The sequence below is a fragment of the Dromaius novaehollandiae genome, chromosome 1 (assembly GCF_036370855.1).
Source record: "Dromaius novaehollandiae isolate bDroNov1 chromosome 1, bDroNov1.hap1, whole genome shotgun sequence".
NCBI lineage: Eukaryota > Metazoa > Chordata > Aves > Casuariiformes > Dromaiidae > Dromaius > Dromaius novaehollandiae.
Window position 1 is genome coordinate 170,000,716 of NC_088098.1, and position 18,039 is coordinate 170,018,754.

Here is an 18,039-nt window from a genome sequence, read left to right on the forward strand (position 1 = left end):
TCCATTGAAGTCATCCATTTTTCCTTTGTCACAGGCTCACCATGTTCATCTTCAGAGATGCAAAGCAGTAGAGAGAATTACAAAACAGTAGGAACTTCTGAGAACATAATATATTTACTGAGGAAAGGCAAAAAAAAAGCTTGATTCTTGTGAGCTAGTTGCTTGCTTTAGAGGATTAAAAATGACAGTACGAGTTTGGCAACTGACACAAAAATATGTATTTTCAGGGGGTGAAGAAAAAAGTGTTCACTTCATCTATTAATACACTCAATGTCATTATGTGTACTGGCCTCTATTCATTACCTCCCTACTCTTACATACATTACGTCAAATTGTTGCCATTAAAGTAATATATTCCTCAGTAAATTAAAGATTTTCTGCATTATTTTTTTCTCTTGGGTTGTTTCCTGCTGCAGCCATATTTGACAGCCAGTCCTCAAGGGTGGTGGACCAGACCTAGTGCCCTGTGCAACATATATGGGATAAACAAACACACCTTATAAGTGAAACCAAGAATCTACTATTAGTCTAACTGAAATCTTAACATTCAAATCAAATAATTCTTATCCGAGATCTAATAATTGTGGTAAATGCAAGGAAAAAAAATGCCACTAGTGAAAAAGTCTCAATAATAATACAGTTAAAGTTAGTATCTACATATTTCCCGATATCTACCCTTTTCTCTGGTAATATGCTCACCCTTACATTGTCCTCATGTATCTTCAAGTGGAAGGTTTCAGTCAGGGGCAAGGAGAATTATGATAAGTCATCAGTATCTGGAGTCCTTTGGAGGGCGGAATATGATGCTGATGGTGGGAAACTTCTTCTTAGCCATGAGGAGTCTGACAATGATGTCGATTGTTTTACTGCCTCACGCTGACTCTGCTTAGGGTCATTTTTATGTTTATCAGCACACTTAGTTGCTTTTTCTTCATAGGTTATCCCTAAAATCAGTTTTACCCAGTTAACAAGGTTGCATTTGCTATTGACAATTGACAATTTTTGATTAGTGCTTATAGCCATGGGGACTCTTACCATTCTGTGCTTGCACTTTCAAGGCTTCTGCTATCACCTTGTGCTTGCACTTTCGGAGGCTCCTGTTGCAATCCCCCATTTTTCTTCAACGGTCTTCAAGTTGTTGTTTCCTGATAACTACTAATATTTTATCAGCACAACCTTGTCAGACATACATCCTTGTTGTAGTTCACTGAAAAGTTCACTGTACAAAAATAATGAGCTATTAGAAGACATATATCTACAGATGCACACAGATATAAAGCTTTAGTAATTGCTTGTTATCACCATCTGCTACTAATGACAATATAATTTCTAAAATTACTTAACAGCAGTTTACACTCTGGGTCAAGTGACTCTAGGACATGTGCAAAGTCGTAGTCCTCAAAGGTTCCCCCTAGATACATCAGAGCTGCACCTTCTGACAAGATCTGAGTAAGGACCATGTCCATATACTGCCTGATGTGCAGGCGAAGGGAAAGCTAAAGTATATTTCAGTAGGGTCAGGATGATTGGGAAACCAAGATGTGATAACCTGATGACCATGTTACCTGGGGTTTCTGGCAATCTCCAGATACAAGAGTCATAGAATCATAAATCTTTCTATTTTTTCCTCCCCTTTTTCTGAAAGAACTAATAGAATACATCAGTACAAGTAATGAATTTTCTCAGTCAATTCTTATTTAGTTCTCTATTTAAGCAGCTGAACAACTAGTTAAATAAACAACTTACTATTTTTTGCATTCAGCAAATTATTTATTCATTAAAATGGTCTTCCATCATCCAACCAATTTCAACTGATTCAGGATTTATTCATAAATACGAATGTAAACAGAACCTTATTCACCAGGCTTTATAGAGAAGCAAAAAGATTAGAATACATTAACTTCTAGCTCAAATATACAAACTCCAAGATAAATTTAATTCCCCAGAAGATCCACTTATATAAATCCCTAGGAGTAGAATAATCATTTGTCAGATGGTAATTTTTCAGCTGGAATGAAAATTAACTGCTTGCTTTTTTTTTTTTTTTTTTTTTTTTTTTTTAATCATTGTTGCCTACCTCTTTAAGTAGGGGTTCAAGTATCCTTTTCCTGGCTGGTAATTAACTAGACTTGTTTCAGATCATAACATATGGCGGACAAGGCTAAAGACATCTGAACAGATATATTTTCTGAGTCATTTGAAGCATGAATCACTTAAGCTAGTCCTATGCCTTTGGGATTTGGTTTAGGTGACCCCTAGGCATTTTAGTGATTGCATATGATCCAGCACCACAACAAGCCTTTCAAGATGAAAGAGCTACAATTCAGTTTGTCATTTTAATCCTACAGTGTGAATTAAAAGATTACTTCTGTAAAAGTTATTTTATATCAAATTGTCTTAATAACACAGACCAATGAGTCATTTGGAGGACTAGTGAAACACTCTGCAAACATTCACATGGATCTGTAGATGGCATTTACGAAAAAGTGGTCAGCTTTGCTCTGCTTGTGTTAAAACATTGAGCTGTGCAACATGAACCTTGTGAGGAAAAAGGAGGAGTTTAATTTTTTGTTTCTTAATGACTGTTTATCAAAGGGCACTTACTTGTTTGTGGAAAGCCATGGGGAAGATTTCTAGTTTGTTTAAATTAGGATCCAAGATATGTTATTTTTGTTAGAAAAGCTGATGATCCAATAATGCTGAGATGTTCAACAAACTGTTCCATATATCTTGTTACACTCAATATCTCGTTATGGGCAGAAGGGAACACACTTATGCAAAGCTAAGAACTTATTGTTAATTAAAGTCTTAACAGTATAATCAAAGTACAAATAATAATAATTATTTTTAGTCTAGTTACAACAATACTACCACTAAAAGTGTAAACTACGTAATCATTACAGAAAAGCCTCATAAATAATACGATCAGAAATACATGTGTTTCCTAGCATCTGCTTGTTTTTTTCTTGAGTTATGCTCAGCCTTCAAATACTGCTCTCAGTCAAAAGGTCAATAGGTGTAGCCTTCTTCAAGAAGGAGAGTGGGGGCAGTTCAGCAAGTCATCAACATCCAGAGTTCTTTACCAGAGGAGTTTGATTTGATGTTGTATGTTTTCCTTAATCCTGAGTCTGCTTGGGTTATTTTTATACACTTTCTACACTTATTGCTTTTTTCACTGATTTCTAGGTAAAGTTTGACTATCTTCACTCTCAGTTCAAAGTTATACAATTCATATTTTCCAGCCAATTAATAAAACGGGTTAATATTTTTTACTTATTGATTGCATAGGTTTGTTTGATTGATTATTTGAATAGGTAAGTTCATAGCTAGGTTCAAACAAATTGGACAATTTCTGTAACAGTTAAACCAAGCTAAAACCAGCTCTGGCCAAGACAAACTCAGACAAGTCCTGAGATCATGCATCATTGGGTCAATACAAAGCCTGTGGCCTTTTTCAAGTAATGGCAAAATCATACTTACAGGTCTACAATCTAGACTGCACTGAAAGCTGTGGGATTTTTGAGGTGCAGGTGTTTTGCTTTTTAGTAAAAGAAGAAATCTGAGTTAATTTCAGTAATAAGATAATGAAAGTAATTAAGAATTAGATTGAACTGATGCATTTCAATCTCATATTGAAATCCAAGAAAATAAGCTTACCCTTAACTCTGGAGCACTTTCATTCACTTGATTTACCTTGTCTGAGTATAACAGTATCTTCAGATCTGTTTCCAAACAAGCCCACAAAGCATTTCAGTACCTCAATATCCATCCCCATGCAGATTTGTCTGGAAGTTAAAAATCAAGAAATTTTATGCCTGAGTCCTCTTAGCAGCCTGATTTTTGGATTATGTTGAACACACCACAAAAGTATCAGGTACCACACTAAATTCAGTTGTGTCTATTTTCTTGTGAAATGACATCTGATATTAATTCTCACATTTTTCATAATAGACTGATGTTATAAAATTCACTGAGAAGCCAGGAACAAACAGGAATTAAATGACACTAAGTCTGGGGAGAGCAAATTCCACCTATCCCTTGACAGTGCATTAGATACTGGTGTTAAGTACTCTGCATATGAACAATGTCTGGGCTTCAACACGAGGAAAGAAAATACATTAGGAGTCAGAGAGAAAGTATAACTAGGGGAGAGAACTTACTAAATCTTCTAGAAAAACAAAATGTCACACCTCAAACATTCTATATTCTATCCACGTGCTGGTAGGATAGGTTTTATATTTTTCTCAATACCTGTTCTACATAAAATAAAATCTAACTCATACAGTATGAGCTGGAGAACCACCTGAATGTAAACTGAGGTTCAGATTTCCGTTTCTTGAACAAGAAGATCTTGTCATATTGCTTACTAGATTAATAAATATCATTTAATGTATGATATAATTACTAGAGATAAAATACATAAATGATAAGGATATATGGGTAATAACATGCAAAATATGGTCAAAATTTTATTCAGAGAGTCTTATAATATGGAACATACTACAGAGCTAAAGTAATCAGTGCAGTTTTAAGTAGCCGGTCTGGCTGAACTTTCTTATGACAACTTTTATATATTATAAATCCAATTTACTTTTTACCTACTTGCTTACACTTACTTACTTTTTTAACATTATTTTGAGGATTTTCTGTCTTTAAAGTGTATCCTTTCACTGTATCCATGTCTCCCTCTTCACAGCCACACTCGTCATTTGTATCTTTTTGTAAATTACTGCTCAGATATGATCCAAAGGTAACCAATAGACATCCAAGAAAACTGCATATTTCATCCAAAAATATAAAATCTCCCAATGAAAAAGTAATTCTACAGCAAGAACTACGTATGTCTCACATTATATTTGTTAAAGAAGAGCGAACTGAAACTGTCTAGAGGTAGCTGCTTAGCACAACTTCTATAAAACTTGCTTAGCATGAGTAGCTAAATTTGCTGAAGCCTTAGGCTGCACTTAGATAAAATAATGAACTTTTACTTAGTCCAGTAAGAAAAGGGCCTCAGAGCTGGTTCAAGCTAGGAAGATAAGGAAGTTACAAGCAGTCTGCATTCCTGCGTCTCACACTCCGAAAGCGAGGGTGTCTGCAGGAATGCATCTCACACTCCAAGAGGGAGGGCGTCAAGGCTTTGAAATAAGACCAGTGCAGGGCATTAGGACCTTGAGGGACAAAGCCTTAGCTCACTGCTGGGGCAGTGTTAATTGTTATGATTTAGAATCACCTCCTCCTCCTCCTCCGGACCTTGAGACACAACAGTAAGGCCCAACAAAAACAGAGGTACAACCCTCATCAGAGACTGCAAAAAACAAAAATAAGGAGAAAAACAGCTTACCTCAGAATGACGATGACACCCAATGAGGAGCAGGAGACCCCAGACCAAAAAATTACTATTGGTCTAACTACCACATGAGGGGTGGGAAATGTAAGTTGAAAAAACTATAATTGCCCAGGATTTGTTTATGTTAGGGTCCCTCTTCGGAGGCACCCAGCTCGAGCTGTAATTACTGCACGTGCATCATTAAAATTTAATTATTTAATTTGTTTTGATTTGGCTCTGAAATTTTCTGCGGGAACCTAGGGTCGGGCCCTGTTATGGTGGCCAACAAGCCTAATTTCCATAACAATATTTGATATATGATTTTCCCAGCTAAAATCAAAGAATACCATATAGATTAGATATTTACAATATCTGTATTCATCACAGTAAAAAAGTGTGTAACTGGATACTCTTCTTTAGTGTTAGTAATAATCAGGAGGATTTTTGTTGTCTGAGATAATGATGTTTTAACAAAGTTTCATTACAAACTTTAACCATGTAAATTCATTGTCAAATCTGATCTGTATATTACTAATGCAACAAGGATACATATGATCAACAGAAGGAGTACAGAGTAGGAAAAAGTACATCAAGACTGTGTTTCTGGGAAAAGCTTTGAAAATGTCTAGTAAAAGAAGGGACTCCAAGACACTTTTCATTTTTTTTACCAGTCTGGCTGCTCAGCTGCAAGAGCCATAACTACTGCTCTTTTGTCATGTAAAATGGACAGACAGCTTGCATCTTGTCAAACAGAGACAACAGCAAGGGAGACAGCAGTGGAAACACAGTAGAGGGACATGGCCTTTTTTTTTTCCTACAAACCACTAGACACAACATCATGCAGAAACAACACAGTCAATGAATTTATGATATGTAGCTTTCCTGTCCAATACGTAACATTATTCTTTTATTTTTACAGATAACTGTACATGATGATTTATCTTGTATTCCATTATCCAATTAAAATAAAAAAGAAAGTTTTTGCCTCTCTGTATGTATGCAGTAGTAAGAGTCTGATCATACATGCAGTCGAACAGTATTTTTATTGCGTTGTTACAGACCTCTTTGTGAACAATTAATGTATATGATGCAGTGATCACTTTTTATTAAACAGTTCTTTATAAAGTATTGAATTCTTTATAATGAGTTAGAACATTAAAGTAAGCAAAATCAAGACCTCTACAGCTAGGCTGTTCAAATACAACAGAATTTGTCTTCCTGACAGCCATTATTTCTATATATTTTAAAGCAGTCTGTAGTTAGACATTCACCTTCTTTGACTTCCAGGGAAGTATATGTAAGATATTACTGAGCATACTCACATAGCTATGTAGTCAAAAAGGTAGACACCTCACTGATTAGTCCTGCTTCCTTCACAACATTTTCAGTAGAGCTCTCTCTCCCATCTCTAGCTCTAGCTCTCTTTCTATCTAACGTAGATTAGAGCTTTTACATCTCTTTACCCAATTACCTGCTAAAACTGAACACCAAAGCATCTTCTCTCACCAGGCTTCATTCCAACGATTTTCTACTTGTGTAAGTTAGTATAAGAGAAACTTGATTAGAGTCCAGTAATTTTATTCCTGATGAATTTTGTTGAATTATCCTGAACACTGGTCTGCTAAAAACATTCCACTGTGGCTCCTAGATACCATTTTTAATCTCTTAACATATCTCTTTTGAAAGCCTTTGCAATATATATATATATATAAAAGAAAGATAAATAAACTGAAGGTTTCCCGTGTATAATCATATACACCTTCTGTCAGAATCAGGATAAGCTACAGAAGCATTTAAAAAATCTCCTGACATTCTGACTGATAAATAGTTAACTAGTGTCTGGGTATCTTACTCTTCAATATTTTATATCTATGTTTTTTGGATGTATTTACATTGATTATGTATGTGTCCATTTTTCCTCATACTATAGCACTCAGGATATTTTGCAAGCTATATTTGTTTTATCTTCTTATTTAAAGAAAGAGAGGAACAGCAATGGCATTCATGTAAGAGTCCTCCAATGCGCGCGCGCGCGCACACACACACACACACACACACACACACAGTGGTAATTATAAACTTCTGTAAGCTATAGAACAATCTAAAAATAGTACACCAGAGGTGGGATTCACTTCACTGAACTCTACTGTTCTACAGTATGGAAATCCTCATCTGAGTTGGCAGTTTAGCCTTCTATTTCATTTGGCCTATTTTAGCTATCTATTTTAAGATGAGGTGAACTGAGCACCTGAAAATGAGTTACCTTGAAGAATGTATTAGAGGGTACACAGGGGAAGCGGACATCAAACTGAGGCATCACGGCTGAAAATTAGGTAGGGAAAAGTGAGGAGTAAGTGCATGAATTACCTTCACAGAGTCAGGATCTTAGGGTTTGTCATATAGGATACCCAAGGCAATATCTGGTTTAGTTTCACATAAAAAATGGATTTAAAAACCCTTTTTAAATTTACGTTATAATGCATACTTATGTAGAGCTTTTTGTAATTTAATAAGTTTGATTACAATAGATGAGTTTTCAGTCTATATTTTATGCCTGTTTGTTTTTAGATTTTTCTTTTGAAGTACACAGACCGGGGCAAATTACAAAAGACGTATTGTTTTGTCCAGGATAATTAAGAAATATAGGAGTTGTCCTGGTGTCCCAGAGAAAAATCTGCAGGGAGCCTTTTTGTCCTGAATTTTTCATATGGAGAGTATTTTTAATATCTCCCCTTTCAAGACATGAACCCAGTCCTGATTCCAGCTCCAAGCTGTTCATTTGTCTTTGACTCACTGCAAAGAGCAAATCACATTTAGTATTATCTTCATTATGCTTTGAGAAGTGACATCATCCTCAGTATTCAGTCTTGTGAAGCATGCCTCTGAAATAAAACACAGCATAAGATATATATATAGGCATAGCATATGTCCATTTCTCAGAGAGATACCCACGATACCGTACTATCTGAGCAGTAAAACATGTGTCATCAATTTTATGCCTCCTCTCCTTTTGTTAACTGTAGATCTATTTCTTTACTATTTATACCAAAATTCTACTTAAGAGAATATGAATTTAGCAGAGTAGTGATTATGAAATATTGATATTTATGTAAAGCTGATCATTAGACAATCTAATTTGGGGGGCAGTAGGATTAGTCTCACCTGACTTGAGCTGTCTACAGATGGATATCTTATACAAGTCTTTTAGGGCGGGCTGAATTACCTTTCAAGGGTGCTTGTCCCTACCAGCTATGTATCAACTTAAAATGACTTGCATAAGCCAGGCCTCTACCTTTTAGGTAGTTAAAATTTGTTTGAAACAAATTTCACTGAAGGGTTGTGCTTAAATTAAGAAGCCAGAAACTTTTCTTACTTATCTGCTTGTACAGTGCCAACCATGTTTTAAACACAACTAGTGAATAAATAATAAATTAATGTAATATTTCATTATTACCATCATCATTATTAAAGGTGCCTTTGGAAAAGATTAAGTGGTGCACAAAGTGAATATTCAAATAACTTGCGTTATGTTGAATGATAGGTAAATTCGATGCAAATAAAGAAAGAGTAGCTACTAATGGAGGCTAAGAATATTGTTTTTTATTGGTTGCTGCTTAGTGATTTACAAGCTTAGGTACAAAGAATATTTTGTACATAAGAAACCAAAGACTTTTCAATTGTTGCTTCATTCCCTATATCTTTTTTTCCCTATTTTTATCCTTCTAAGAATGGGTAGAAAAAGCCTTCTAGTAAATTGTGCTTATCATCTAACAAAAGCTTCTTCTTTTTTTTCCCCCTCTAAATGTAAAAAATAGAGAGCTGTAAATAAAAACTGAGAATAAGAGTAGAAAATCACTTCACTACTCCTACTCAACATTTTCTGTTCAGTACTGTGCATTTTACAAAGATTGAAACTGTCTCCCATTACTGGCTCTGAGACAGAGGTGTAACTGTATAGGATCAACAGGATTTCCTTGTGTGGCTATGTTGAGAGATTTTTGGCTTATTCCTAAGAAATAAGAAAAAGGCAAAAGTGATACTTACACATGCATTCAAGTGTGTGTGGTGTGTGTGAGGTTTACTAATAATAATCGACGTTCTGGATACTACTTCTAATAGAAGTGGGAATGTATTTCTTTTTTTTTTTTTGAGACAGCATGGAAAGCAGCATTAGGTTGAAACTATTTTCTTCCTTTGCTCACCTTAGTACTTGTGAGTTGCCAGCATTATTTTCCATTAACCTGATGCATTTTACTTATTCATTGATCTGATGTTATATGTCATCAGAAATCTTTATTATTCCCAAGATGCTGATGCAGTAAACTGAAGATGAAATAAATGCTCTAACTTTGTATTCTAAAGTTCAGGTTGATCCAGAGATATAGCTTTTATTTTTAGAGCTTAAACTTTTATTGCATTTTGCATAGGCACATTGAGACTATTTTTTTTCTGTTAAAGAGTAAAGTCAAGAGGCCTGCCACTCAGATGTCATACATGATTTCTCAGCATCAGGATAAAGAAACAAGAGAACAATAACAGGCAATATTTTTTTAATGTTGAAAAAGATAAATTTCAGCCACAGTTCTTATTATTCTTTTCAAATTGAAAAAAGACCAATATATGTATTTTCTCATGTCTTGCTTCCGGAAATGTTTTGGTGATTTAAGGTATTTAGCCATGGAAAGTGAATTCACAGAGTCTGAAGTAGTTTTTTAAGTCACAGAGCATGATGGAACTTCATAGGTAACTGAAATACACAAAGAAAAAGACATATCAGTTTAACAGAGTAGTTTATATTTAATCTATTGTTATTCCTGGTACAACTTGCTGTAGAAATAACATTTTCACCCATTTCTGGCTCCTTTAGGGCTTTGAGGTTTGTAGTGTTCTTTTGTAGACTGATGGCATTGTGTAATTTCTAGAAGTGCAACCTAATGATGTTACAAGTGCTTTCTACAGGTTGGAACACAACGTACAGTAGCTTCACAAAGCCGTCTAAGTTCTGTGTGTTACCATTTAGAAACACGGACCTAAATTCTAGGTTTGTGTTACTTCAGCACAAAGTATTTTATGTTGAAGTCACAAAGCTATTTCCAAAAGGATTTTTTAATGTGATTTCTTTTCATTAAAGTTGTAATGTGTCTGCTTCTAATCTCATCCCATATTCACATTCTGTTCATTCACTACTTTTAGTAGATTCTTCTTTTAACATTGCTCAATAGCTGTAGGCCTTATAATACTGCAACTTCATAATTTTCCTGCACTTCACAGAATATTTATTTCTTATTTATAGATAATGAATATTTTCTTCTGCCTAAAATTTCACAAAGGCACAAGAAGGTGTAGTTGTTGAAATGGTTAATCATCAAAATTTATGAAAATCATCAAAATACTACTGAAAATAAATCAAACATGCAAGGAAATGAAGTTACATTTAAAAGAAGGTGATTGCAAAGAACCTACCCAACACATAATGTTAAACAGCCATTCATAAAAATTTATTGCAGAAATACACCATTTGTTTGTGAAAAAAATGAATGTTGAACTGATATGATGTGGACTTTCAAATCTTAGTTAAATTTCAATTTTTTTCTAAATCAAAATTAATGATAAAAATAAATACAGCACTTTGTTTTTTATATAAATTATCCATTGCAAACCCAAAAGAAAAGTATTTTGCACACAGGAGATTTCTGAAATGCTTAATTGATTAGAAATTTATGGTAGCCTTCATCATTATAGACTACATTTATTTAGCCTAATTTAAAAATCCCTTTGAAACCAAAGTCCCAATCAGAGGTAATCAAAATGATACTTGAGTAAGTTGTTCAGGACTGGGCTGATCACAGTCTTCCGCCAGTAGTATTAAGCCACACAAGCAGTAGAATACTAAAATGCTAGCTGTGTCAGAGTAGAAATGCGTGAGTATTCACAAAGAAATGCTGCTTCCTTTTACCTGTCTCTAAAATAAAGCTTCAAATGCTAGAAAAAGGAACAAGTCCCTGGAGGATGCAATGAGATATAAGTAGCATCACTGAAAGAGAAAAACAGTCTTGAAATATAAAAGTTTAAAGATGTTATTACATCACCCTTCAGATGAGAACATAATTTGCACATAAAAACTGAAACTAAGTGAATGTAAGTACGAAGAAATTTGCTCCAGTGACCAAATGGAAAAAAGAGCAAGGAATAACCTTTAAAGCCTTTGCTGTTTGTAGCACAGCAGAAAATAGATTGGTATATGCTTTTGTTAAAAGTAGCAGAATTATGGATTATGTCTATACTATACATGAAAAGTGTCCCAAGGCCCCAAGATGACCCTTATGACCAAATTCATAATACATTGTGAATGCTTGGCTTTAGATGCCATAGCACACCACCTTAAATATTTTAAAGTTTACATTGGCAAATATGATTCACAGGTTAAAATACCACTGAACATATCTAGAAGGACAATCTGCAGGCAGTCCACAAGTAGCATATGGATGTGACTCAATTGTCAAAATGGGCTGTGATCAGAAAGCAGGTGGAAATACTTGAAATGCTTACTGCTGCTGGTTTGAAGAATACTATTCAGCTGAGCACAACTGTGCACCTGCTCCTAAGTCTGCCATATCAGGGCATAAGTTAATTATTGAAAGGCTAACATATTTGCAGTTCTTTGACTTTGAATCTAACTGAAATGGAGCTCGGAGCTTTTTTGTTCCTTTAGGAAAGAGTGAATAGTTTTGGTTTTGTTTTTTTTTTAATTTGTACACAATTCAGCTACTGTATAACAGCGTATCTTAGGGATGTGCTGCATCACTGCATACCATGTAGGTAATAATTACATTTGGTACTGTGAAATGCAAAGTTCACATAACTTAAAGTGTCATTAGCTGGTGCCTGACTGGCCTAACAATTCTGGTTTCTTTAAAGAACTTACACCTGCTCTGATACATATTGTGTTGATGTTGTTTATACTCTTTGTCAGTTTATGTTATTTCCTGACTCCTCACTACCGTTGCTGCAATTTTGGTTGACAGCAGTGATGTATGTTTTTCATGGCGCATGTAAATGATCCAAGAGGCTGCACCTTAGGTCAATTCCCTCGTGCTTCTTACTGTGCTCAGTTTTAGGAAATAGTCTAAGAAATATTTGATCTCAATCAAGATTTGCTGAAATCCTGATCACTATTTATTATTTATGGTTGTTAGTATTTCAACAGCTCTTTACATTATGATGACATTTTCATAAAAGCATGGCAAAAATGACAATATTTTAAAACTAAATATTTCTGAGATTCATTTCACCTATTCCTTTAAAAATAAAATATTTGTGGAATTAATACGTATCTCCAATATAAAACTTCCATTTAAAACCTGTGATGTATAGGTAACATACTCCACCTTCCCCAGTGAAAGCATACATTATCTTTTATACTATGCTTCTCTATACAGAATATATTTTAAATCTCAGCATTCTGGGCTTTTAGAAACAATATTCTATAATAATAGAAATTATTTAAAAACAGTGAGTGTCATCTTTCTGCAGATTCTCTTTTTTATTTTTTTTTTGTGCATTAGACAAGGATTTTGTACAGGTGTCATAAAGACAAAAGAACACAGACATTGCCTGATCATATTCACAACATTATCCAATAATATGAGTTTTAAAAAATATTAAGATATTTTAAATATAAAAATAAACACTAAAATATTAAAATGTTGAAAAATACATCTTTCCCTAGCAAAGATCACATGCAGGATCAATGAATAAATGATCTTATTCTTGCTATAGCAATAAAATGGAGATATTGATTATTGCCGTATGGATATACTCACTGTAGCTGAAATGACATTGCCCTCTGTGTGACACCTGCCTTTTAGCAATTTGTCAGGCTGCTTGACAGCTAGATCTTATTTATGTATTCAAATAGAATCTGAGTCTTGTTTGATCCCATAATCTTCTCAGAGTTCTAACAAAATAGAGATTTGGACAAGTGTGCAATGACCGAAAGTAAATGACACGGAGTGTTCCCGCTTTAGCTATAGACAGGTTAACCTCTTGTAGTGGTCTACACAGCCTTCTTCTGGCACCGTGACCTTGCCAGAGACAAATGTGGGTACAGTAATTGCTATAGGGAAATGTGTGTGTGTAAGAGAGAGAGTGACAGTAAGTGAGAGGCGTGAGATGTGTGTGATGGTAGAGGGAAATTCTCCAAGGATCCTGGAGGAATGGTGATTGTCCGCCTTACTACTGTGCAGAAGCACAGTGTCAGATGAGGATGGCTTGCCTCAAATGAGGAAGTATTGGAGCCTCATGCTTGTTGCTGGACCTGGGATGGATTAAGCTACTTGTTGTACCAGGAGCTGGACCACAGTCAGCACAACCTCAGCCTTGTAAATGATTTGAGCCAAAACAGGTACTCTCCAACCAGTCACCCCTGGTTGGAGGTGGGAGCATAACTCCGCTGGTGTAGCCATGGCAGGGGCTGTAGAGAACAGGTAACTGTAATTGGTCATGCGTGAGTGAGGGGTATGTGTGTGCATCTGTTGTGTTACTGTTGTTTTTTTGCTGTTATTTAGGTAGTATTTTGTTCAGTAACATTGCTTTAGTCATTATTGTTATTCTTTGTTACGATTTTATTTTATTTTATAATTTTAGTTATTATTGTCTTATTAATCTTAACTAACAAAATAAGTATTTTAATTAAGCCAAGACTCCTCTACTTCCCTGGCATAACCACACCCATGCTAACTGATCAACTGTCATCATCCCCGGTGATGAAACATGGTGTAGTGTGTGTGGGTAAGAGGCTCTGAGCGTATCGAGAGCCAGCACCATGGCTGCCATGTGACAAACATGGAGGCAAAGAGTTCCTGGCACTGGCAGCCATGAATACCGAAAGAAGTGCTATAATGGAATATATTGTTTTTCATTAGAAGGAGATTAAGAATCTTTATTCAATCATTAAAGATGATACAAGTGTGCTGAGTGTGCTGATTCATTAGGACAGCCTGTAGTATAATCTCAGACAAATGTGTTCTTAAAAACTCAAAGGTAATACCGCAAAACCCTTTGGAATTCATTTTCCTCAAAGGAAGACTTTGCTGTTTACTAATGAGTCATGAGTGCTGACAAAAGACTGCAGATTGCTTTTTTAAGTTCCTTCCATCTTCATCACCTGCCCCGTATTAAATGACAAGACAGAATCAGCGATATTTTTCAAATACACAGAAACTTTCACCATGAATGCTGGTTCAGTTATGAATCAAGGACAACTGCTATGCAACTGACTGTCACAGAGTTGCCCAAACCTTCTGCAGAATGCTAAACTCAGCAGTGACGTCACAGGGCAGAGCTGGTGTTAATGAAAGGGCAGAACAGTCTAAACCTGGGAAGCCTGAAAAGGTTTGCAAAAATCTGTCCATATCTCAGATGCCTGGTGCAAAATCTTGAAGAAAAGTTTTCACTGGGTCTTTGTATTAATGTCTCAGGCAACAATGATTTGAGATGAAAATATCTTTTTTTTTTTTCCCTCTGCCTCAACTGTACAGGCTGTTACCTATAGGAGAAGGATGAATATGGGGCACAGTAATGTCATAGATTGCTGCAAATACATTTTCCTTGTTGAAGATATTACTGTTGCCATGTATAGTCTTTCTTCCTCTGCAACAGATGTGGCTTAAATTTCAGTTGTTGCTGTTCAGTAATTTTATACATCTTTTTAAAATATTCTCAGTGAAGAAGATAAATACCCTTAGTGCTTTTGCATTCCCATAAAGCCAGATTATTGTCATCATTTGCTGATGATCTTCTATTGACAGGCACACTTCTTGTTAATGTCAAATGGTTCTAAAATTTCAAATCACAATGTGGCATAGCTATAAAACTCATACCTTTAAACATTCTAACTGTATGTTGATTGAAACAGCTGAATTTGTAAATCAAACTTGTAATTTCAACATAGAATGCAATCGGTCTAAAAAGAAATTATTTTACATGTAATGAAACCAAATGACATTATTTATATTTTTTATATACATATATATATATATATTTCAGGAATTCCTATTGCCTTCAGTCAAAAAATAAATGTAGCTAAGAAGCACGTGATTCAGTATGTAAAAAAATAGATGTTTGTAATTAGATGCATACATCTGAGCTGGACAGCTTAGACCCATTTCCCCTCTTTTTGAAGTAAATGGATACCTCTGAAGTGTTATTAGATTTCCTATGAAAATTAATAGTTTATTGTTTTAAATGTATAGTCCAGCACTAAGCAAAAATGCCTAAACATAATATAAATGGAACATCCACAACAAGGAGCATTTAACCTTGAAATTACTTCTGTATCAGCATATTGTCACAATTTGCTGCATGTTTTCTGATGCTAGTAACTTGCTTTTCTTTTCCATTTGGGTGGCTGTGGTATTTTTCTCTCGTATGAGTAATGCAAGTGAGAAAGTGATGAGCCGTCGATTTTGGCTCAATACCAAGCTCTGAGAGTTTGTGCTTCATGTCTGACAGCTTTTAATAGAAACTGGATTTAACCCAATTTTACACACTAAAAAGAAAAATAGAAACCCCTTTTTTTGTTAGAGTTAGCACTCACAAAAGCACTGTGTGAGCACTGTGGTTGACACAATTGGCCAGTGATTTCTTAATTTTATCTATAGATCTGGAAGCAGCAGCAGTTCCAGTTCTGCCATTTGGCCCAGACTCTTTATTCCAGGGAAAAAAAATACTCATAAAACTGGAAGGTGCTGAACTAATCTCAGTGGTATTCAGTACATGATCTCTTCTATGAAATTTTTAATAGGAATGTTAATTAAAAGAGTAACTTGGTATCAACAAGTCAAATACATTCCAGATTATATAACTCCACCACTAACATTCTTTTTTTTTCTTTTTGCCAGCTCCCAAATATTTTAATCTAAAAATTAACTGGGTTGTCTCATCTTTTTCATGGCAACTCACTCTGTGACAGGTGGTTTGTAAGAAAATCTGATGCAAGCTCCAGAGAGCAGAAGTTAAATATTCCTGCACGTGACAAAACAAGGTTATAAAATGATGATATTGCTTGAAGTTTCCACACAGCCTTTAGGTATTACATCATATTAAGGCAACTGAGGGGCCAGGAATGCATGGATAAGAGAATGGAAACTGCTCAGAGAGAAATCTGCATTACTGATGCCAATATAAGTTCAAAAAAAATTCAAAAACTAGAGACTGTGCCCATCTTTGATTCTTCATGTCAAATGGAAAGTGGTTGTTTCAAATACAGATAACTATTCATCTTCCCCTCCTTTCTAGCATCTGTTTATCTTGTCTCAATAAATCTCAATTAATTCAGTCTTTTTAGGTTCTGAACTCTATAAGGAGCAAGGACAAGATGTTTAAAGGCATGTGAATAGTAGTTAGTCTATACAATATATTTGAAAATCTGGCTTAAGGGCTAGATCAAGTAAGAGGTTACCTTTTTGTGATTCTGTCAAAGTGATGGATAAAAATTAGGTTCCTTGGCTGAAAGTGCCACTCAAAAGTGGCACTTTCATTATAAAATAAAAGGAGGGACTTACCTGTGCAATTACGGGAATTCATGATAGCCAGTTAAGTAGGCAGAAAGGTGTCTATATAAGTTAGTAGGGAAATGGCAATGTGAAAACTTAGATACGTCACTGTAGTGCTAGTTCAGACACAGAGGACTATGTCTCCACAAATAAAGAGGGCCAAAGCCCAATCCTTGAATCCAAGGCTTAGCTCTAGTTCTCTCCAGAACAGATTTGTCTTGGATAGACCTGAAAGGCAACCAGGGAATGACTAAAAATGATAGATTCCAATACCTGAACTTCATGGCACTATTTGTTACTATAGATGTACTGGCAGGAATGGGATTCAGACATAAAAATTTTCTTATCCTTGGCCACCTAAGATATTCTTGTGAGTACAGCAAATTGAGTAAATATTTTATTTTAAGAGAAGGTCATAGGAGGAAGATCACCCATCCCTTTTATAACCGAGAGTTAAATTCACATTTCTTACTTTGAAGGGGTGAAATAAAGTAGTTCAGAACACTACGCTTGAAGGCAGGTAATTTGAAAGAGTCAAATTACGAACAAGAAGAGAGCAAAGAAGTAGCAATCTACTTCTGGCTGCAACACTCCATGAGAAGAATCAAAACACTGTTTTGGCTGTGCTGAGTGGAAAAGTAGAAAGCAGGGACCAACTTCTCTTCATCTATACACCTCTCTGGGATGAGTGGCTGTCTCATCGGGTTATACGATAATTTTCAACTAGCATATGCCCACCCAAGGATAACAGAGAAAGGAGTTTCGCATGCTGGGTGACAGCTTTAACTACTGAGGGTAAGAGAGCCATAACTTTCCCACAAGTGACATGTTTTAGGGAGCCCAAATCAATAAAGACATTCTGAAGAGTTTCTGGATTGATCATGGGGGCAGGATTAGCAAAGGAATTCTGAGTAGATTTAAGGGTGATTTTAGCACATCAGGACAGCCTGAAGAAAGCAAATCCTTTCTTACATCTACAGTATTTTGATATCAGAAATGCAGAGTTTCAATAATCAGTTGAATGAAAAGCTATAACTGTAGTCATAGGCACCTATAATGCCAGCTGGATACTCAAATTCTCCCTTGCATCTTTTTTATACCCAGCATTTTGTTTTAATATCATACCTAATATTTAAAATAATTACAGTTAGCCATTTC